This window comes from Felis catus, chromosome D1 (assembly GCF_018350175.1).
Source record: "Felis catus isolate Fca126 chromosome D1, F.catus_Fca126_mat1.0, whole genome shotgun sequence".
NCBI classification, from domain to species: Eukaryota; Metazoa; Chordata; class Mammalia; order Carnivora; family Felidae; genus Felis; species Felis catus.
Window position 1 is genome coordinate 33,338,066 of NC_058377.1, and position 24,527 is coordinate 33,362,592.

Sequence of the window (24,527 nt, forward strand, 5' to 3'; positions counted from 1 at the left end):
AGAACTTTTTATCCAAAAGTAGCAGAATACACATTCTTCTCCAGTGCACATGTAACATTCTACAAGATAGATCACATGCTGGGCTACAAAACAGCCCTCAATAAATATAAAAGAATTTGAGATTGTACCATGCATACTGTCAGACTGCAAAGCTATGAAACTTGAAATAAACCACAGGAAAAAATTTGGAAAGCCTCCAAATGCATGGAGGTTAAAGAACATCCTACTAAAGAATGAATGGGTCAACCAGGCATTTAAAGAAGAAATTTAAAAATATATGGAATCAAGAAAAAATGAAAACACAACAGTTCAAACCCTTTGGGATACAGCAAAGGCAGTCTAAAGAAGAAAATATAAGCAATCCAGCTCTATCTCAAGAAACAAGAAAAATCCCAAATACAGAATCTAACAGAACACCTAAAGGAACTAGAGGCAGAACAACAAAGAAACCCCAAACCCAGCAGAAGAGAAATAATAAATATCAGAGCAGAAATAAAATACAGAATTCATAAAAAAAATAGTAGAACAGATCAATGAAACTAAGAGTTGGTTTTTTGAAAAAAATAAACAAAATTGATAAACCCTTAGCCAGACTTCTCAAAATGAAAAGAGAGAGGACCCAAATAGATAAAATCACAAATTAAAGAGCAGAGATCACAACCAACACCAAAGAAATAAATGGACAAATTCCTAGATACCCACAAACTACAAAAACTGAAACAGGAAGAAATATAAAATTTGAACAGACCCATAACCAGTAAAGAAATTGCATCAGTTATCAAATATCTCCCAACAAATAAGAGTCCTGGGCCTCATGGCTTCCTAGGGGAATTCTACCAGACATTTAAAGAAGAGTTAATACCTATCTTTCTCAAGCTGTTCTAAAAAATAGAAATGGAAGGAAAGCTTCCAGACTCATTCTGTGAAGCCAACATTATCTTGATTCCCAAAACAGACGGAGACCCCACAAAAAAGGAGAATTACAGGCCAATATCCTTGATGAACATGGATGCAAAAATTCTCAACAGGATACTAGCAAACTGATTTCAACAGCATATAAAAAGAATTATTGGGGCGCCTGGGTGGCGCAGTCGGTTAAGCGTCCGACTTCAGCCAGGTCACGATCTCGCGGTCCATGAGTTCAAGCCCCACATCAGGCTCTGGGCTGATGGCTCAGAGCCTGGAGCCTGTTTCCGATTCTGTGTCTCCCTCTCTCTCTGCCCCTCCCCCATTCATGCTCGGTCTCTCTCTGTCCCAAAAATAAATAAAAAAACGTTGAGAAAAAAAGAAAAAGAAAAAAAAAGAAAAAGAAAAAGAAAAAGAACCTCACTTTCTTTGATTCTAATCAGATAAGCTTTAAAAAAAAAAAAAAAAGAATTATTCACCATGATCAAGTGGGATTCATTCCTGGGCTGCAGGGCTAGTTCAATATTCGCAAATCAATCAATGTGATACATCACATTAACAGAAGAAAGGATAAGACCCATATGATCCTGTCAACAGATGCAGAAAGTGTTTGATAAAATACAGCATCCTTTCTTAATAAAAACCCTCAAGCAGGTCAGGATAGAAGGAACATACCTTAGCATCAAAAAAAACGTAGAAAAGCTCACAGCTAATATCAGGAACATGACAGGATGTCCACTCTCACCACTGTTGTTTACCAGAGTGTTGGAAGTCCTAGCCTCGGTAATCAGACAACAAAAAATGAAATAAAAGGCATCCAAATTGGCAAAGAAGTCAAACTTTCACTTTTTGCTGATGACATGCTACTCTACATGGAAAACCCGACAGACTCCACCAAAAAGCTATTAGAAAGGATACATGAATTCAGCAAAGTCACAGGCTATAAAATCAATGTACAGAAATCGGTTGCATTTGTATACACCAATAATGAAGCAACAGAAAGAGAAATCAAGAAATTGATCCTATTTACAATTGCACCAAGAACCATAAAATACCTAGGAATAAACCTAACCAAACCTTTTAGATCTGCATGCTGAAACCTATGAAAGAAATTGAAGAAGACACAGAGAAATGGAAAAACATTCCATGCTCATGGATTGGAAAAACAAATAGTGTTAAAATGTCAATACTTCCCAAAGCAGTCTACACATTCAATGCAATCCCAATCAAAATTGCACCAGTATTCTTCTCGAAGCTAGTGCAAACAATCCTAAATTTTACATGGAATCACAAAAGACCCCAAACAGCCAGCATAATGTTGAAAAAGAAAACCAAAGTGGGAGGCATCACAATCCCGGACTTTAGCCTGTACTACAAAGCTGTAATCATCAAGACAGTATGGTATTGGCACAAAAACAGACACATGGAATACAATAGAGAACCCAGAATTGGAACCACAAATATATGGCCAACTAATCTTTAACAAAGCAGGAAAGAGTATCCAATGGATAAAAGACAGTCTCCTTAGCAAATGGTGCTGGGAGAACCGGACAGCAATATGCAGAAGAATGAAACTGGACCACATTCTTACACCATACACAATAATAAACTCAAAATGGATGAAAGACCTAAATATGAGACAGGAAACCATCAAAACCCTAGAGGTGAAAGCAGGAAACAACCTCTTTCACCTCAGCCACAGCAACTTCTTACTCAACATGTCTTCGAACACAAGGGAAATAAAAGCAAAAATGAACTACTGGGACCTCATCAAGATAAAAAGCGTCTGCACTGCAAAGGAAACAATCAACACAACTAAAAGCAACTGAAGGAATGGGAAAAGATATTTGCAAACAACATATCAGATAAAGGGTTAGTATCCAAAATCTATAAAGAACTTACCAAACTCAACACCCAAAAAACAAATAATCCAGTGAAGAAATGGGCAGAAGACATGAATAGACACTTTTCCAAAAGACATCCAGATGGCCAACAGACACATGGAAAGATGCTCAACGTCATTCATCGTCAGGGAAATACAAACCAAAACCACATTGAGATATCACTGTATACTGGTCAGAATGGCTAAAATGAATAACTGAGGAAACAACAGATGTTGGTGAGGATGTGGAGAAATGAGAACCCTCTTGCACTGTTGGTGGAAATGCAAACTGGTGCAGCCGCTCTGGAAAGCAGCATGGAGGTTCCTCAAAAATTTATAAACAGAACTACCCTACGACCCAGCAATACCACTACTTGGAATTTATTCAAAGGATACAGGAGTGCTGATTCATAGGGGTACTTGTACCCCTATTTTTATAGCAGCACTTTCAACAATAGCCAGATCCTGGAAAGGGCCCAAATGTCCATCAACTAGTGAATGTATAAAGATGTGGTTTATATATACAACAGAATACTGCTTGGCAATGAGAAAGAATGAAATCCTGCCATTTACAACAACATAGATGGAACTGGAGGGTATTATGCCAAGTGAACTAAGTCAGTCTGAGAAAGACAGATATCACAGTTTTCATGCATGTGGAACTTGAGAAACTTAACAGTTAAGACCATGGGGTAAGGGAAGGGGAAAAATAATTTCAAACAGAGAGGGAGGCAAACCCGTAAGAGACTGTTAAATACAGATAATAAACTGAGGGTTGATGGGGGCGGGGGCAGGTGAGACGGGAAAATGGGCGATGGGCATTGAGGAGGGCACTTCTTGGGATGAGCACTGGGTGTAGTATGTAAGCAATAAATCATGGGACTTTACCCCCGAAACCAAGAGCACACTGTATACACTGTATGTTAGCTAACTTGACAATAAATTATGTTTTCAAAAAAAATTAAAAAATTGAAAAATATAATACAAAAAAATAAATAAATAAACTATCTCAGAAAAAAAAAAAAGAACTAGATAAACCTCCTTCTTGACCTCAATGTCAGTTGCTAGATAACAGCAGCTATGACCACTTTCAAGAGCTATTTACACTGGAGTTGACCAGTACCCATTTTGAAGAGCTTCACAAGACCCACAGGATGTGCAACTTGCCAGGAACTCTGCGTGCAACCTCAAAATGTATCTGTGGCACCAGAGAATTGTTCTTCCCCAGTGCATCTGCCCACTTACCTCCCCAAAGAAAACATAATCAGGCCTCACCACATATATGCTAGACAGATACAACTTCACTCATTAAATAGTGTACTTTTTTTTCTTTTTTGTATTTTTTATAAAAACATTGTGATTTGTTTTTAGATTTTTGACCATGACTCACAATAAGAACTATATTTTACAATCCAACATTATCTTCTCATCCATGTGTACTTAGAAAACAGAAATAAGTTTCATTAAACAATATTTTAACTCAAAATATTCAATACACTGTGCTGTTTTATTTCTTCTATTTTTTCCTAATACTAGTATAACTCACAAAATTCTCAATTTTAAGAAACCTCAAGGATCACCACCCACAGAATGATAAGCATTGGAGCAGGTGAATATATAATATTCTACATGAGTGAATTTGAGTACCAGGATAACACTCAGGGCAGTTCACATGAAGAGTAAACACTAAATCTATGTCAAGCTCAAATTATTTTTCCTTCTGTACTTGTATGAAACAAAACCAAGACTACTTATCCATGGTTTCTTTTTTTGAACTTGTCCTCTACATAACCCAGAATCATTCTCAGATGATAAATGTTTTTTTTTAATTTTTTAAATGTTTTTATTTATTTTTGAGACAGAGAGAGACAGAGCATGAGCAGGGGAGGGGCAGAGAAAGGGGGAGACACAGAATCTGAAGAGGGCTCCAGGCTCTAAGCTGTCAGCACAGAGCCCGACGCAGGGCTTGAACTCACGGAGTGTGAGATCACGACCTGAGCTGAAGTCAGACGCTTAACCAACTGAGCCACCCAGGTGCCCCTCAGATGATAAATGTTTAATGATATGTGTTATTCAAAGGTGGCTAAGCTGCTGAATTCCCCCAATGAATACTTAATTCTGTAGCTCTACATTCCTCAAGAGCTCATCTTGGAATGATACCCACTGTTTTTCTCTTTGCTTATTTTTAATATTTCTTTTTGCTCCTGTCAACACATTCATTCCCAAAATAACCTTGAGATGGCTTTAAAAAAGGGTGAGGGAGGGGAACTTTCTTATCCTTCCCGAAATTTCTCACAAGACTTCTCTTATAAAAAAAATAATTAAAATAACCTCTTTCTTTTTTGCAGATTTACCTCCATGAAAACAAAACTTTTTGCTAAATTTCTACTTTTTGGTGCAATTTTATGATGAAACTCAAGTCACTTTCTAATAACATTATCTTAGCCCAATGATACATGCTTTAACCCCAAAGGACATAAAAGCATACGAATACCGTTCTATTTCACATAATAGACATGAGAGTAAGCCAGGAGAAAAACAACTGATACTTTAGAAATCAATAATTAGTAAATTCACTGACTAGAAAACTTCCCTTGGCTTATTTCTTGAGTTAAGGACTCAACTTCATTATCTTCATTAATTACCTACATACAGCATTTATTTGACCCGGGAACCATTAACTTTTTCCATTTACTTATTTATAATTAAATTCTGGTGTTGTGATTATCAAAGCTTAAAAACATCCTTTGCAATGAACCACCAACAGGTTTTAACTAAAATGTACACACTGGTATGTGCGGATCATGACCCATATTCAACATGTAATGACTCCACACCACCCACAGACCTGACATAATTCAAGAGACAGAAACCACAGTAAATCGAAATACAGGATAGTTACAGGTACCCATGAAGCTTACATCTAGTGTATGTACTCTGTTAGTTTAGGTTGACTTTCAAAGACATTTACAGTACCCCTTTCCTAGTTCCCTTATTGTTTCTTATATGTTGACTGCTTTATTTAATAGAAAAAAATCATTTTGTCATCTCTGTCACAGGGTAATTCATGTCTGTTTCAGTGCTTTTGCCCATGCTATCCCATACTGCTAGACTCTCTTCCTGCATTCAACCAATCTGTGGACATGACCCTCCAACATACGCTGGCTGCAATTCCTCTAGTGACCTTTCTTCCATTTAAAACCATCCAGTTTAGTTCTTTTCACATATCTGTGTTCTGTTTGGTTTGTAAGCTTTTCAAGAACAGGAATTACTGCTTCCTGACTCTTATAAGTTCCCTAACAACTGTTACAGAGGTTGTATTTTTCCTGATAGATACTACATTAAGTCCTACTGACATTTAGCTTTCCTTGTATTGGTATTTTGTTATCCCTTTCATGATGGTTTAAAAAAAAAAGAAGGAAACTTTTAAAAGTGGCCAGCAGTAGTAAAAATGAGAAAGTGATTAACTAGTAAATCAGAATAAACATATACCTAGAGTCATAAGGAAACACACTGCTTATTCTTGTTACCATCTTCAGATAAACATGTTCCCAAACAAGAAGTTATGTAGAACAGAAAATGGAATGGTGAGGCAGATTCCCCTCAAAGGCATATTATTACTTCTACCATGTTTTCATCTTGTCCCAGCCCCATACATTTATGGACAGAAAGAGGAAAGTTAGTTCCCCTATTCTCCAATTGGAGATAAGAGTTAACAGAGTGGGGTGCATGGGTGGCTCAGCCGGTTGAGGGTCTGACTCTTGATTTCAGCTCAGGTCAGGGTTGTGGGATCGAGCCCTGTGTCAGGCTCCACACTGAATGTGGAGCCTGCTTGAAATCCTTTCTCTTTCTCTCTCTCTCTCTTTCTCCCTCTCTCTCTCTTTCTCTCTCTCTCTCTCTCTCTCCCCCACTCCCCCTACCACAACTCACACTCACTCTCTCACTCTCGATCCCTCTCTCTCTTAAAAAAAAAAAAGAGTTAACAAGATTGCACAAGGATATAATTAATTTGGGATCCAATATCAAAGCTAAGTAAGAATTCTTTAGGTCTGTCTGCTATAGTTCAACTTGACCAGGAAAAAAAATCTGAAAATCCTAGCCAGGTATCTCTTCTTTCATGTTTACTACCTTTTCATCAAGCCCAAGAACCTTCTCCAGATGTCAGAGGGGTGGCTGTCACACCTACTCACCAAAATTCCTTTCACACTGGAATTTTCGAATGTCCTTCTCTACTGGTAGTGGAAGAAAGATAAATGACCCCATCAACTTTGGAAGTAGAGGTTAGTGGAAATGTCTGCTTCAAATGGCAGTAAATTATGTCAAATATCATATGCACAACAGCACATACAATAATCTGTAAGTTTTATATATAAATGGATATAGAATTCATTTCACTTTTCATCATTTGATGATGTTTTTATAAAGTTTAGCAGATTTAGGGATATGAAATGCCATTAATAAAAACTTTCACATTGTAGCATTTAAAACCTGACTTCACAGGTAAATACATTTTAATCCTGTTTAAGCAAACATTTCAGTTGTTAGATCATTTAAAACCTTTGCTAAAAAGATTCTGCCCCATTAACACAAAAACAGGATTTCAGAAATATTTGCATCACTATGCCCACTATGGTTAGTCATGATTTAAATAACAGAAAACACAGGATACTAATACCATATTGCAAAATCATATCTGTTCAGAGCGGCCAGACAGAGCCCATTAGCCAAAATTCTTGCCTTAGATTATCCTTTCTTTTTCATTAGAAAAAAGAGTAGATACGACACTTGTGACATAACAATTTTGTTAGAAAGAATGACTAATAAATAAAATTCAAGCCATGCTAAAAATACAAACCCATGGGTTACCAAAATAAACAGAATGCAACAAATATGCTCACATTTAAGTTGGCATGGAAAGGCAATGAATACAACAGATCACTTGGAGTAATACTTCCAAAGGAACATATTTTTGCAGATTCCCTAAAGAAATCCCTAAAGTATAGCCAATAAATATCTGATGTCTTATTATACCAAATTCCTCTCAGCTAAATGCTTTACAATTTTCAAATATTTTTTAGCAGAAATTAAAGAGAAATCCTATTATCATTTTTTTGGATCTTTTACTTTAGAATGTTCCTAGCACAATGCTTGATCTTATAAAAGAATGGATTCAATTACCATAATAAATTTGTGCGTCAAAGAAAGTGATCCTCAAATTAAAGCAGAGGCAACAGCCTCAAAAAGAGCCAAGACCTCACTCCAGGCTGTATATTGGGTCACATGGTCAGGATCTATGCCCAGGTTGGTCTAACTGATGCCCAGTCTTACCAGATAGTAACTCCCATTTCATGATCTGAGTCTCAACCTTTCTCCTTTTAGCCCTCACTTGTCTGCCATCAATATCTGTTACCTCAAAGACAGTAAGATCATATTTTCACAGGACATTCATTTGCATCTAATAATTCACAAAACATTAAAAAAGAAATTAAACCCACTACAGGTGAGTTCTCCTGGATAACAGAACGACAACCTTATAGTATTAATACTAGTTATATTTTAACAAAACACCAGGCGTAATTAATTTGTCCATGAAAACAGTGTGCTTATCACAAGCAAACAAAACAGCCCAAACCTGGATATGTACATTTTATGATAGCCTCGATATGCCATTTTTAAAAGAATGAAAAGAGAAAGTGCTCAAAGATAACTGTATAAAAGAGAAACCAAATTAAATAGCCAGAAACTGGAAGATGGGAAAGCAAGTAGGGAAAAGATATGAAGACTATAAATTAAGAAAATCACTATCAAATTATTTACAGAGAATTGTTAACACGTGCCATTCCTAGCAAGGGGAAATGGGTTATAATGAGTGACTCAACTAATCAGGATTTACCCCTGACCTGGAGGAGGTTTAAGTCACTGAACAAACTCACATTGTTATAGAAGGGATGAAAGGGCAAAGATGCTGGGTAGGAAATCAGTATTACCTGCTGCAGAAAAGGTACCATAATTGGGATCACTTTTCCAGTGGGTATAAACACTTTAAGGTCCTTGACACATATTACTAATTTACAATGCTATCAGCAGCATATGGAAGGTAAAAGTCTTAGTACACCCTAATTTAAAAAAGGCATTAAAAAATCTTTTAGCAATGTTAATGGATAAAAATGGATACTTTACATTCATTTTCATTTCTCTGACTCCCCATAAAGGGTAACAGCTGTATTTATCCTTTGGCTTATCAACTGTCCTGTATCTAGTGTTCACTGATCTGATGACTTCCTAACCACCTTCTTCCCCCATTTATCTTACAGATATTAACCATTTGGTTATGGGTAATATTCATCACCAACTTACATCTGTTGAGAAAATGTTCTCATTGGACAATATGAACACCTACATTCAAGAGGAAGGAAGAGGTGAAAGAAATCTAGAAGACTACAAAGAAAAAGTTGGAAAGTCAATGAAAAGATTGCTAAGGGAACACATATGGCTCCACAGAAGCCCAGGGAGAAGCTTCAGGAAGCAAGGAATGGGATGGTCAAATAAGCAACAGTCCAGTAAAACTATGACCACGTATATCCTAAGCTTCAGAATATCTCAGTGTTAAGTTTTCACAAAGTCAACACAGTCATGTATTCAACAGTTACCTGTCAATAAATATGTACCTGACAGAGTACTGAACATAAAGAATGAGACATAGACCATAGTTTAGGAGAACCTGGGATAGGAGTGTGCGCACATGTATAATTTGGAGGGGCTAGTACAATTCAGATAAGTAGAACAAATGGTCAGAAAGAGTCGAAGGCCAAAAGATACCCTAAGGGACTAGTTTCTCCTCTCAGATTAATTTGGTAAATAACTCCTTTAAAAAACTACATTGTTTATAAAAGATAAAGTGATTTGTAATTCCAAAAGACTAGTAACTGAGGACCTGAAAAGAAACATGCACGAACTGACAAACTGCCCACATTAAGAAAAAGAAGCAATCTAAAACGTGTGAGCCTGAAAAAGTTTTAAAAATAGTTGTTTCTGATTTCTAGTTAAGTTCCAGCAGATGCAGCAGCTGCAATCTAACAACAGAGTATGCTAAGGTTCAGCAAACTCTGTGTCACAATGTATATACCAGAGGCTTCATCTCAGAATAACAGATGAATGCAAATTTTAGGCAGGGAAATTTCTTTAAAAGATGAAAGTCTTATTCCATCACATAGCTGATACATGATCCAATTTCCTTTGGGTGAACTGTAGCAAAGTGCAGATGTTTCCTTACTCAATATGTAACCTACTCTGGTTTTACTTACATTTCAAATGTAGACTGCTTTAAATTACTTACACATAAATATCACCTTCAATCTGAGCACTTTTGGTCATAGATACGCTAATAGTAAAAAAAATGAAGCAAGAAAAATATTTGAAATAATGGTATAAATTTATATATAAATATATAATGGTATACATATTATGACTATATTTATATTTTTAAGTGTGTTCATGTAGACATGGAAAGCTAAATAAAATAAAATTTATCATCATGAAAGGCATTTTAAATATTTTTTAACACTGAGGTTATTTCATTTTATCTATTAAAAAAAATACACCATGATTGGGGTGCCTAGGTGGCTCAGTCAGTTGAGAGTCCGACTTCAGTTCAGGTCATGATCTCACAGCTCGTGAGTTCGAGCCCCGCGTCGGGCTCTGTGCTGACAGCTCAGAGCCTGGAGCCAGCTTCGGATTCTGTGTCTCCCTCTCTCTCTGCCCCTCCCCCGCTCATGCTCTGACTCTCTCTCTCTCTCTCTCTCTCTCTCTCTCTCAAAAATAAACACTCAAAAAACTTTTAAAAAAATACACCATGATTATAATAGCAACCATATGCTAAGTACAGTTTACAATAACTGTGAAACCCTCATGAAAAAGTAGGTATTATTATTATTATTATCATCCCCATTGTGAAATGAGGAAACCAGAGTTTAAGAAAGAGAGAGATTTACTAGGGCCATGTGTGTGTGTGTGTGTGTGTGTGTGTGTGTGTGTGTGTGTGTAAAGAGTGAAGAATGGAAGAATGAAGAATGGACATATTCACATTCTCATATGAGATCCCTATGCTGTGTTGACTGCTATGCACAAGGTGACATGCACAAGTTACCCTTGGTTACAGAGAAAGGCTATCTGAAGAAATAAAAGGTACACAAGGTGCCTTCTAGGTCTTAGCACCAAGTAGTAACAACACACACACTATACAGTATCGCCAGCATGCCCTAAGTAAAGGCAAACCCAGAAGAGCTGGACCTCTGTTCTGTACTTCCAAGGTCTAGAACAGTATCTGACATATATCAAGTGCTAATAAATATGCTGAATGAGGGGCACCTGGGTGGCTCAGTCAGTCAAGCATCCGACTCTTGATTTCAATTCAAGTCATGATCTCATGGTTTGTGGGTTCGAGCCCCACATCAGGCTCTGTGCTGACAGCACACATAAACTTTAAAATAAATAAATAAATAAATAAATATGCTTAATGAATATGTAAGTCAATGTTCCATTCTCTCTTCTTCACATCTCTCCTGGCCCATCACACTGTGAACTTTGTATTTTCTCCTTTTCTCCTCCCCACCCTTGCCACTCTGCACATATGTAAAAATTGCCATTGCCCTATATTTCCATTATGAAATTTTTAAATACTTACCCATGTATAATGAAAATTAAAAGAACATGAAATGTTTCCTCCTTAAATATCTACCAAGTGATTCTGTTTTTCTTCAACAAATAAAAAGGTCATATCTGAATTTGCTATGGAAATTATAACTTTGCCTTAAATATACATTTAACTCTCAAACTGCTTTCTATCATAAACAATGTAAATGTCTATAAACCTACTAATTTTCTATACATAAAGGAGTTCCAACATAAAGTTACCATATGACCCAATAATTCCATGCCTAAGGATATATCCAAGAGAATGAAAACATATGTCCACACAAAACAGGTACATGAATGCTTGTAGCATTATCAATAATAGCAATAATAATAAGGAAACACCAAAATGTCCTTCAACTAATAAATGGATAAACAAAATGTGCGGTATAATCATACAATTGAATATTTGGCAATAAAAAGGAATAAAGTACCAATACATACTAAAATATGAATGAGCCTTGAAAACATGCTAAGTCAAAGAAGCCAGTCATAAAAGGCCATAGACTGCATCATTCCATTTATATAAAAATGGTTCAGGAACAAAGTATATTAGTAACAATTGTCAGGAGCTAGGGAAGAGAGATAATGGGTTATGGGATTTCTTTTAAGGCAATAAAACTATTCTAAAATTAGATACTGGTTCCAAAATACATAAAGAACTCATACAACTTAATAGCAAATAAACGATCTGATTAAAAAATGGGCAGAGGACCTGAATAGACATTTTTCCAAAGACACACAGGCAACAGACATTTGAAAAGGCATTCAACATCACTCATCATCAGGGAAATGCAAATCAAATCCACGATGAGGTGTCATCTCATACCTGTTAAAATGGCTATCGTCAAAAAGATAAGAGATAACAAGTGTTGGTAAGGATGTGGAGAAAAAGGAACACTTCTACACTGTTGGCAGGAATATAAATGGTGGAGTCACATGGAAATAGCATGGAGGTTTCTCAAAAAATTAAAAACAGAACTACCATATGATGCAAGAAACCCACTGCTGGGTGTATATCCAAAGAAAATGAAAACAGAATATTGAAGAGCTATCTGTACTAGCATGTCCACTGCAATATTATTCACAATAGTTAAGATATGGAAAAAAGTATCCACCAAAAGATAAATTAATAAAGAAGATGTATATATACAATGGAATATTATTCAGCCATGAGAAAAAAGGAAATCTTGCCATTTGTGACAACTTGGATGGATTGTGAGGGCATTATGCTAAGTAGAATAAGCTAGACAGAGAAGGACAAATACTGTATGGTATCACTTATATGTGGAATCAAAAAAATAAAAATAAAAAATAAAGCAAACTCATAAAAAGAAAGAAGATTGGTAGCTTCCAGGGGCTAGGAGTTAGGAGAAATAGGAGGAGGTTGATGGTAAAGGATACAAATTTCCAGCTATAAGATGAATTAGAGACAAGGATCTAACTTAAAACATAGTAACTATAGTCAATAATACTACATTATATAATTTAAATTTGCTAAGAGAGTCAAACCTAAATGTTCTCACCAAAAAAAAAGGATAACTATGTGAGTTGATGGATACGTTCATTAACTAGCTGGCAGGAGTCCATTCACAATGCACAGATAACAAATCACCAATGTGCACATTTTAAGTATGTGACACCTTGGTTCCACATCGTTGTTCAGCCTCTTTCATCCCTCTCTTCAATGGGTGTCACAAAACATCACAGCCAGTCAGCTGTGAATATCCATAGAACTCTAATTTCCATCAGAGCAGTGTCAGGAACCAAGGAAAAAATGGGAAGAAAAGGACATGCGCCAGAGTTTAAACCTGGCGAACCTGGAGGCTGTTATTCTCACTCACTCACTCACTGCTACTCCTTGTTCAGGATTAATAACAGTCTCTATTTTCTTTCTGTAACCCCAAAGAGTCTGGCTTTTTCCAGCTCTTCCTTCACTTTGCAAACTGTCCCTGAAGTCTAGGCTCCCCAGGGCAGAGTTCCCCTTAAACTCATAGATCCCTTAAGAAATTGTTTTTGTTGTTGTTTTAAATGATCTGTTTTGTCCTTGTGGTACCATCCAAATATCCTCTCCTGGCGATTCTGACACCAATTCAATAATACTGCCTTTCCTTAGCCACCTAGCTAACAGGCTCAATTCAATTATCTCAGGGAGCCAACTGAATCTTCCTCTTTAATTTTTTTTTTTTTAACGTTTTATTTTTGAGACAGAGAGAGACAGAGCATGAATGGGGGAGGGGCAGAGAGAGAGAGGGAGACACAGAATCGGAAACAGGCTCCAGGCTCTGAGCCATCAGCCCAGAGCCCGACGTGGGGCTCGAATTCACGGACCATGAGATCATAACCTGAGCTGAAGTCGGCCGCTTAACCGACTGAGCCACCCAGGTGCCCCAGAATCTTCCTCTTTAATTCTTAATGAAATATCGTTTTTCCCCATAATTCCCTGTCCCCAAAACCTTCCAGCAATGTCCCACCAATCTCATCATTTTCTATTCTCACCAATAACCACTAGGATGATCTCACCTCAAATATAATTACATTTACAAAACATCTGTGTGGCATAAGAAACGCCCTAGAAAGTGCTTTTCTAAGCCACTAGCTGCCTTCCATAGAGAAACCAATGTGAAAAAAATATCTCTCATAGGCAGCTTGGCCTATTTTATTTTTTAAAATTGCCCAGCAATCTATTTCACTTCTGAGAAGTGCAAGTTGTGACCATCATTTAAATAACTTTTATAGACCACTGACCTGAGCCAACAGAAATAAAGCAACAGCAGATACCCATGAAGTCTCAACATCTATACTGCCTATTCATAATCCTTAAATGCCAACCTAATGCTTTCTTGGTTCCCAGACCATAGCAAATACTTGCTTAAAAGAAAAAAGGTAAACCAAAATCATGCCACATCTTATAATCATTTCCTAACAAATAGATTTAATTTGGGAGACAAATAAGCCCATGCTTTAACATTCAACTAAAGCATTTCCACTTTAAAAATCTCATTTCTACAGAATATGGTAATAATGTTGACAAGACCATTATGTGTTACATGTAGTCTTGAAAAAGAAACCGAAATTATTAGGATCACAATGATCCTGCCTAAAACAAATGAAAATAATGTTACATTTTTATATTATTATGCATTATTTCCATGGCCCACACAAAAACCCTACAGGAAATATAGAGCAAACGTTATTCTCATTTTTTATGAAAAAAATAGGTTCTGAGACAAGTAGCTTGTACCAATGCCACTACTTAGTAGCAGCACCAGGACTAGAATAAAGTTGTAATTCCTATTGCTATCTGCTGTCCCTTGGATTATCCAGGCCCAAAAATCAGTACACCCAAGCTTGACCAGTTATAAATAAAGCCTGTTGGAAAAAATATTAAAAAGCAAATTTGTGGTCCTCATTCCATGGCTCATTCATTCCAACAGATATTCAAAAACTTCCTCCATATTATATACTCTTCTTAGTAAAATGAAATTGGTTGATGTTTAGCAATCACTGAGCATCCACAATGTGGTCACAGCTGACTGAATACCGATATCCTTGGCACCTAGAAGTTTGTATTTGAAAGAACAAGTAAAATGTAATAGAGACACACAGGGGGTATGTCATGTGACTACACAGCTATGAACTGGAGTGACACATCTACAAGCCAAGGAACATCTTGTACTGGTAACACCCAAAGCTAGAGGAGGCAAGGAAAAATCATCCCCTAGAGCACAGCCCTGCTGACACCTTGATTTTGGACTTCTGGCCTCCAGAACTATGAGAGTATAAATGTCTATTGTTTTAAACTAAAAAAAAAAAAAAAAAGTGTTATTTCCAAACATAGGCAGAGAAAATCTAATTTACGGTATCTGGGGGCACAAAATTACAGGACTAACTAAATGCCCTAATCTGGCAAGAGTGAAAAACTGGAGTTTAAAAACTGGAGAAGGAAACAGGAAGAGTTAGAAGGACTCAGATGCTCCTTTATGAGATGACCAGGTGGATGAGGCTATAAATGAAGAAATGAGAACACAAAGAGAACAAGGTGGAGAGCAAGAAAGAAATTGTTTTGACACACCATTGAGTCTGAGGTCCCTGAAGTACATCCATGTGGTGATATGCTGGTAAAAATCAGGTCCAGAGCTCAGGAAAATGAGGTTAGGGCTATGGCCCAGGAGGACATGTTAATCACTCAAGGAAAGCAAACAGTAAAAGGGCTAAGAAGGAATCTTTGTATACTATCAACATTTAAGAGAAGGATACAGGAAATAAACTAAAAAAGGAAGATGAATTCAGCAACATCACATACTAAGAAAAATGGTGCAGTAATGGAGCTGGGATCCAGAGGAAGTAATAATTAGTGATGTTAGAAAGGGTCACCTAAAGAAAACCAGGATTGACAAGCAGTCAACACAAGCCTTGAAAAGTCCCTCCCTATTACTTCCTATGTTGACATCATTTTTTTCATAAGTACACAGCTTTTCCACATTTTCTGCAAATAGTACGGCCCTAGAAAAGCCGCCCCCTATTATCTCTTTTGTTGACAGTTTTTAATGGGAACTATCTCCCTCAAATTTTGCACAGCCCAACTTTTACAACAGTTGGAAGGCTACCTTCTTATTCCTTTGATTCTCTAATGTCACATAGTAACTTTTTCATACGAGATACACAAGGCCCAACACAAGTTACAAAACCATAATATTTAAATTCTTTTCTCAACGAATTTTACATTTGCTTCCCCTTGTTTACCTCTCTCACCACTACCACCACCCCACCGTCCCCTTTTTTGGGCCACATCGTTCATTCAGACGTTGTGAGAAATAAGGAAATTAAATGAAGAAGAGAAAATTCTCACCAAGGCAAAGTAAAATCAATTTACACAGCTTCCATTTGGAAAGGGATAATATACATACTGAATACTCACTTCTATTAGCAGCTTATCACTCTCCTCCACACACAAACATATACCAGTTTTCTAAATTAAATCACCACTTTTACTGTATACCGAAGAGAAAACTGAAGCTGGGTCTTTCATCTGGATAAGCTCCAATTATGTGTTTACACACAAGGGAATACTATTTGGCATGACTTTCATAAACAAGCAGGCAGTATGGCTTTTTAGATTTGTGTGAGGAAACAAAGAAATTCCGCTACTGAGAAATCTGTCTGACTTCCAAATGAAAGGGGTCATAGTGTGTCTACCAACTTTTTCCCAGAGTAAAGCCAAGGTTCATGGAGAACTCTACTAATGTAGCAAGGTTATACATGTGCAGCATTTTTTTCCGATTTTTTTAAATACCACCTGACATTGAGAACCAATCCAGGATGCTTCCCCATCCTTCACAAAATATAAAGCATTGCCCATTGTAGCTAATATTCACCCACGTCAGATAAACCAACAACACACAAAATGTCATGTTTTGATATTTTTAAAATGCCATTAGGAACAGACCTTTATCATAGAATCTAAATATTGGAACTGAAAAGTCTTAATAATTAATATAAAATAATGTACAAAGATTTCATCAGTCTTATTTTTAGACTTTTCTCAACAGATTCCACAAAAAATTACAATTAAAAGAATTACTCTCAAATGGAAAATTAAAAGTCCTAGGAAAATTAGTACTTTATTTTTCTTTTAGGCATGCATACCTCTGCAAGAAAGGAAAAATGCTGAAAAAAACTGGCAGATTATCAGCCACTATAAGCCACCTTACTATTCCACAATTTGTTTTTTCTGAAGCAAATCACAGTCCTCACTGAGAGATATACACATGTGCTTTGTGGTAATGCTTTCTTCTGTGTTGCAATTGGATTCTTGGTAATAAAACAGAATACTGCAGATATGAACTATGACAAACTCTGATTAACCAAGTATCCCCATTAGATGTAATCTTACAGAGAAGGATCCACATTACCAGAAATATCCAGGCCAAAATTTAAATTCACCTGGCCAGGGGCACCTGGGTGGCACAGTGGATTAAACGTCTGACTTTGGCTCAGGTCATGATCTCACGGTTAGTGAGTTTGAGCCCCACATCCAGCTCTGCTGTCAGCACAGAGCCTGCTTTGGATCCTCTCTCTTACTCTCCCTCTGCCCCTCCCCCACTCCCTCTCTGTCTCTATCTCAAAAATAAATAAACATATAAATAAATAAATTCACCTGGCCAAAGACAAAACTATTAATATAATTATATTTGTAATGACTGTCCTGCTTTCATCCTGCCCCTTTTCCTTTGCTTTCAAGGGCTATTACGATTAAAAACTATGTAAATTTCTACACTTATACTAAGCCCAGCCATTACAACTCAGAGTATGGCAGCTGCAAAAGATGAAGCACAGATTCCATGAACTAGACAGCCAGGTTCTTAGCAAATGGTTTTAATTTTCAGGATGAAAGTCAGCAAGAAACAGGTAGCAAGTCCTCGGCTGATGAAGCCAAATCAACTGGGACACACTGTAAGGATTATTAGATCCTGGGCAGAGGTTCAGCAGGCTGGAGGAAAAAGGAAGGCTGGCCCAGCTGCCAGCTGAAACTGGTGGGTGGCAGGTGGAACTACAGAGGGGATGACACCTGCTTAGAAGGCTGAAATGAGTGGAAATTACCATCCAGACAGCAGGGATGGCTGGGGCCAAAAGAGGCGGCAATCACAGCTCTGGCAAGAAACAATTTTCATGAAAGAGATTCAAACCCCCTTTCCTCAATCCTTTCTTACCTGTCCATAATAAATATTTCATTGTTGAATATTTACCAAACATGGCTTAATGGTCTAAATTTTTTAATCTAATATTTCTCTTTATAAATCTAAATAAAATATCTGCCATTTTCTATGTATTCATTACTTAAAATTGCAGTCAGCCCAAAGCAATACTGAATTATTTTTTTATTTGAGTAATGCTAACATATCACAACCCAATAAACATTGTGCTTTTAAGTTAATAATTCAAAGGATGTTTGTTAAAGCAGCTTTTCAGTGACTTAACATTTTAGTGGTTACCTCAGCTTTCCACACTCCCGGGGTACCTTGATCATAACTGTCAGAGATGGCAGTGTAAAGGTGGTTACTGCTAAGCCATTCTCCCACTAACTGATTCTGTGGCCTCAAACAAGACAGCCCCTCAATTACTACCTGCTGAAAAAGGAAATCCAAGGGAAATAAAGACAATGTAAATGGGTACCCATCAAGTTCATGTTGAGCATCATAAGAGAAGTAAATGGAATTACTCAGCCAGCCCAAATTACTTCCACTTTGATAAGCACCAAGGCTGCCATTTAAATTCACACAAGTGTAACTGCTTTTACTTGCAACATCTCTGAAGCAGAACCTGAAAGCACCACATTCCTAATCTACCAGTTCTTAAAATTAATTACAGTTCATTTGAAAGATACAGTCACTTCTGATCATTTAACTCTAATTCTAATGGCTTAAGAACCAAATGAATGGTTGAAGTAATTACACATCCATACCTTTGGTTAGACTGCCCAGCTAAACAAGCAAAACAACCTTAGTGAAAGCCGCAGCAGTGAAGGAGCTCTTGCAGGGTAAACAAGAATCAGCAATGAGTTCCATTCATAAATGGAACCTAGGTACTAGGTACTAAATAAAACCTAGGTACAAGTTTCAATACAAAAAAATGGCCAAACAATAGCAATTTTTACTAAAAGCTGAAGGATGACCAAATAAACAGCACATAACTATATAAAGTCTCAAACTTCTTAAACTTGTCTTTTTCCTTTTAACCCCTTCCCTGTGTCACCAAAAACTCTAGTAGTAAGGTGGGCCCAGAACATACACACAAAATAGTGAAGAAACAAGTGAAACCAGGCTAAGGTGAGTTTGAGACACACAACAAGCAGAAGGCAGGTATCCCTCACCCTTTTCACAGTCTCAAGGTAGCCTTTGTATCCCTGGTAAACAACTACTTAATCCCCAGATCACAAGTGTACCATAGCAGCATACTTCAAACTGGGGTCTGAGAACACAGAGGGCAATAAACACCAGAAATTGTGTGCTTCCCTCTTGCTCATGTCCTAATGTTTTCATTAACTGCATATTTTATATCTAAACTTAGGAGCAATCAACCTCTACCACTCAAATAGGTGCCCTTCTTATTTGTGTCATGCATCGCTAGTGTCAGGCACTACTCCTTAGGAACAGAGGCAATACGACCACTAAATAAATAGTTTGTGATAGAGAGGAGGCCATCATCTGGGCAAGCAGTTTTAAGAACTGCAGTTTCAACTGGGAAAAGCAAAGAGAAAATGAATCGTCAACATACAAAACATTATCAGCAATTTTTATACAAGGGGAAATTTCATTTCAGTAAATCATCATCAACCATTAGATTAATTAAATGTAGTTGACAAGCTTTTTTATTGGTTTCACATTATTTTATTTAATTCATAAATTGATTTGCTTTTAAGATTGTATGAATAAGCATTAGAATTAGTTTTGTGCTTATATATAACTACCATAATAAATAACTGACTCTAATATTAGAGTCCACTAACTTTTCTTCCCTGTAAAAGAAGCCTAGACATAGAAGTTTGAGAAACATCCAAAATGCAGAGAAGATACCTGGACAATTCCACCTTAAGGCAATGAAAGGAAGCACTGGTAATAAATTTGTTTCTTAAATTGTTTGTTTTGATCCTTAAATTCCACATCGGTGGAATCATATATCTGTCTTTCTCTGATTTATTTCACTTTGCATTACATCCTCTAGCTCCAACCATGTTGTTGCAAATGGCAAGATTTCATTATTTTTTGTTGCTTAGTAATATTCCATTATGTACACCACATTAAAGAGAGAGAGAGAGAGAGAAAAACCAAGAAACAGACTCTTAACTAGAGAGAATAAACTGATGGTTACCAGAGGGGGGAAGGGGCATGTGTGAAACAAGTGATGGGGATTAAAGAGTACTCTTCTCACAATGAGCAGTGAGTAATGTATCAAATTGTTGAATCACTATATTGTACACCTGAAACTAACACTATACGGTAACTATACTGGAATCAAAATTAAAAACTGAAATAAAAAAAAGAGAGAGAGAAAGAAAAAAGAAAGAAGGGAAGGCCCCAAGATGCCACAGGGCAAGTGGAGGAAAGAATGTTCATATACTCCTCACCCAATAATTCAATTAAATGAATACAATTCTATTTCTGTCTATCCTTTTTTTTTCTCTTTTCTGTTTTTGGGAGGAGGGGAAGTCTATTTTTGCAAGGACAAAGCTCACATAAATATCTAAAATTATAAAGTATAAATTAAAGGGGGAATTTATGAGAAAGCCATTTTGAGGTGACCCTTTGAATATGATCTTTAAAAGAAGAAAATCAATAAGCAAAAATAGCCTATGATTTCGCAGCTCAAATTTTGAGGCTGATACCTGTTAAAGGAACAAAGTTCACAGAATAACATTTGATGAAAAGGGTGGAGGATTTTGAGTCACAGCATGAACTAAAACCCAATTCTCCAGTATCAAATATTCTCAAGTATTGCTCACCAAATGTCTGTATGACATATAACAAAACGAACAAATAATTCTAGTGGTAAGATATTTATAGATCTTCCTTCACTATATAGGAAAGGCAGGACTCAGAGAGGTTAAGTTACTTGCCAATTATCACACAGCATTTGACAGCACCAGAATTTATTTTTTTCTTTTTTTTAAGTTTATTTTGAGAGAGAGAGAGAAAGAGAGAGAGAGCACACACAAGTGGGGGAGGGGCAGAGAGAGAGGGAGAGACAGAATCCCAAGCAGGCTCCACACCATCAGCACAGAGCCTGATGTGGGGCTCAGACCCACAAACCATGAGATCATGACCTGAGGCAAGATCAAGAGTCAGACACTTAACCAACTGTGTCACCCAGGTGCCCCTGACAGCACTAGAATTTAAATTCAGGTCTAGGTTAATCCACTTAATTAGCTGTCATCCATTTTCTTAAAGTGGATGTGAATATGAAAAGCAATAATTTATTTTAAGAATGTTAAGTATCTTATGTTATTTAAAACTGAAATCATGTAGTCAAGCAAGGTTTTCCTTTCTTTATAAGGACCCTTCCAAATACTCTACTAAAGAAACTATTAACCTTAAAAATAACACTGCCAGTTATTTTACCAGCAAAAATGGGTTTATTCGGAAGTAAGAGAAATGCAATCCTGGACAAGCAAGCTATCACAAAACCATAGGTAAATCTAGAAAACAGAGAAGAGGAATGTTATTTTATGGAGAAGTTGGAGAAGTTCTGAACCCCTGTTGTCTGTTGTCTATTGGAGAAAAGCACGAGTTCAGAGTGATGATGCTTTCTCATTGGATGAGTTGCAGGGATAGTAGATTTCTTGTAGGAAATGCAGTGTACGTCTTTCCCTGTTGGGGTCTGTAACTGATGATTGTCTCCTGTTGAGATTCTTTTATTAGGGGTCTGTAACTGACAATACTCCTGTAATTGACATTGAATGGTACCTACCAGCCTCCCCTTCTAACATGCCTAGACTGCCTTTGTAGTTTCCCTTCATGTAATTCTCAAAAAAGGTACATCCTGAAGTAAAAATCAAAAAGCATATGAGACTCCTTACCTGGGGCAGCTGCGTGGCTCAGTCGGTTAAGCCTCCAACTTTGGCTTAGGTCATGATCTCTCAGTTCATGAGTTCAAGCCCCACGTTTGGCTCTGTGCTGATAGATCAGAACCTGGAGCCTGCTTTGGAATCTGTGTCTACCTCTCTCTCTGCCTTTCCCCTGCTCACTCCCTGTCTCTCAAGAATAAATAAACATTTTTTTAATTAAAAAAAAAAAGCATATGTGACTCCTACTGAAACAGTTACAGTATTAGCCAAAAGTCCATGCCAAAATTCTCACCAGAAGAGCTATGAACTAGGATAGAAATAATAGAAGATGCTTAGATGATGACTGTCAGCTCAGGAAGGCTATATTAAGAAACCATTAATTATTAATGAAAATAACAGCAAAGTTCTAAAAATAAAACTGAAGTGGATAACGGATACACTTACTGAAACAGTAGGTACAGAGAATGGAAAGGCATAGTTGAAAGGGAAGGTGAAGGCTCCCTAGAGCAGAAAAGAAAAACAGTCAGAAGGGACAGAACTGGGGAAAGGAGGGCTTCTTGGTGGATCTGGGATAGAACTATAAGCAGGCTTCAAAGTCCTGTAGGCATACTCTTACCCTAGCTGAGCAGCTTCGGAGAGCTGGCACTTAGCAGCTGCAGCCTAGCCTCACTGCATCCTTCCCAAGGGACAGAAGGTGGCTTGGTGGGAAAAAAGCAGTGCCATCATGTGACTTCAAGAGTTCCTCTGCTCCAAATCTCTATTTGCAGCTGATGCTGGGAATTATTTCAACAAGGAATAAAATGTCTTCCTTCCATAATGATATAAATAACCAAATATTAATTAAAAAAATGTACTCTCATCACAAACCTAAGAATTCTAGAAAGACGGCAGGTTGTATATTTAAGCGCTTATGACCAAATGAACAAGACAGATTCTGCATGTTCAAGGAGCTTACACTGTCATGATTTCCTCACTTATACATGGAAAAACCAACTTATTAAGGATAGGAATCACCTGATTTTTGCAAGACTAGATTAAAAAATCATAATAAAATACATACTATTACTAGCAAAATAACATGCATTTCAGAGTTTTTATCACAGCTATGGAAGTGTTTTCAATTTTTGAAACACTAAAATCGATCTCCCCAGCAAAATGAGGAGAAAATATCACTTGTAGACCACCTGGCAGCCCCAGCAAGAGTCAGCTTGGCACTTAGCACTCAGAAATGGGGAAACTCTTTCGGAAGAGGCTAAAATGCAAAGATGCCAGTCCTGAAACCTCAACCAGAGTTTGCAAACCAGAAGGAAGGTGAGTTCACATTTGTGTATGTACAAAATGGAAAGAACTGCATATAAGTTATTTTTTTCACAGATCAGTAAATACTGTTACCAGTAGCAGCCTCAAATTCAGAAATTGAATGAATGTGGGTATAAAACATATCCTCTTTACCCTAGTTAAGTAACACAAGTGATAAGTAAATGTTTTGGCATTTGGGATGGTTAAAAAGATTTGGGAGCACCCTTATTTCAAGATATTTTGCTAAGCTCTATTCTTACCATTAATACATGCTTCAAAATACAGCTCAGATGCTAATGTCTCAGTGTTGGGCACACACACATCCCCAACATGTTCTTACTGACTCTTCACGATGATGATTCCCCTACATTTGTCCTGGGGATTGCTAGATCTCCTAAAAGCTCTCCAACTTATGAAAATACCTCACTCACCCAGTCATCAGAGACCAGATAATTCAGGGCTTCATTTCAGTAGCTAAAACCTTCAGAAGCTTCCTTTAAGATGCAAATACTTCCTGGGAAAGGTACAAGTTAAGCTTTATCAGTTACATCACTTCATTTTCTCTAAGAGAAACTGGAGTTAAAACTAAGACTGTCCTAGGTCTTAGTAACTGAAAGTGAAAACCAGCAGATTCAGAAGGGAGTAAAGAAAATCGGCTGGGAAAAGGAAGTGGGGAAAAATCCCTAAGGGCAGTTTTTACTTATATAATAATCAGAAATTCTGGTTGACCTTTAACCATCAACTCTCATCCCCAATGACTCGACCAACATCAGATTTACAATATAATCCAAAAATTAAGACGCAACAAAAAAACTGGTAGAGACTAAATCCACTGGTGCCATGCTGTCTTCAATCATCTCCATCATCCTCCTAATGACAAAATTGTAAATGTCTATTTTTTTAAAAAGCCAATTCTGTGATCGATTGTGCCCAGTGAAGAGCCACTGATACACATAAGAAATCAATAATTTTCTTTGAATATCACTAAACTACCTTCATTTTATCCTTAAGACAAACTCTTGAATCCCTCCTTCAGGACTTTTGAAAAAGTGTTCAAATCAGGCATAATAAAATTACAAACAAACAAAAAAGGACCAATAGTCTCCAACATTTTTCCAGGAGCGTTATACAAAAAGATAACTTTGAACAACTTTCCTCAAGATACACTCCTGTGTCCAGTGGAGG

The 24,527-nt window shown here is 37.0% G+C and overlaps 1 protein-coding gene across 1 annotated transcript in view; it reads right to left on the bottom strand.

The window, feature by feature from the left end:
- The window catches only part of ARHGAP42 (Rho GTPase activating protein 42), a 327,384-nt gene that overhangs the window by 302,372 nt on the left and 485 nt on the right, over positions 1-24,527 (bottom strand). The gene's annotated exons all lie outside the window — the stretch shown is intronic.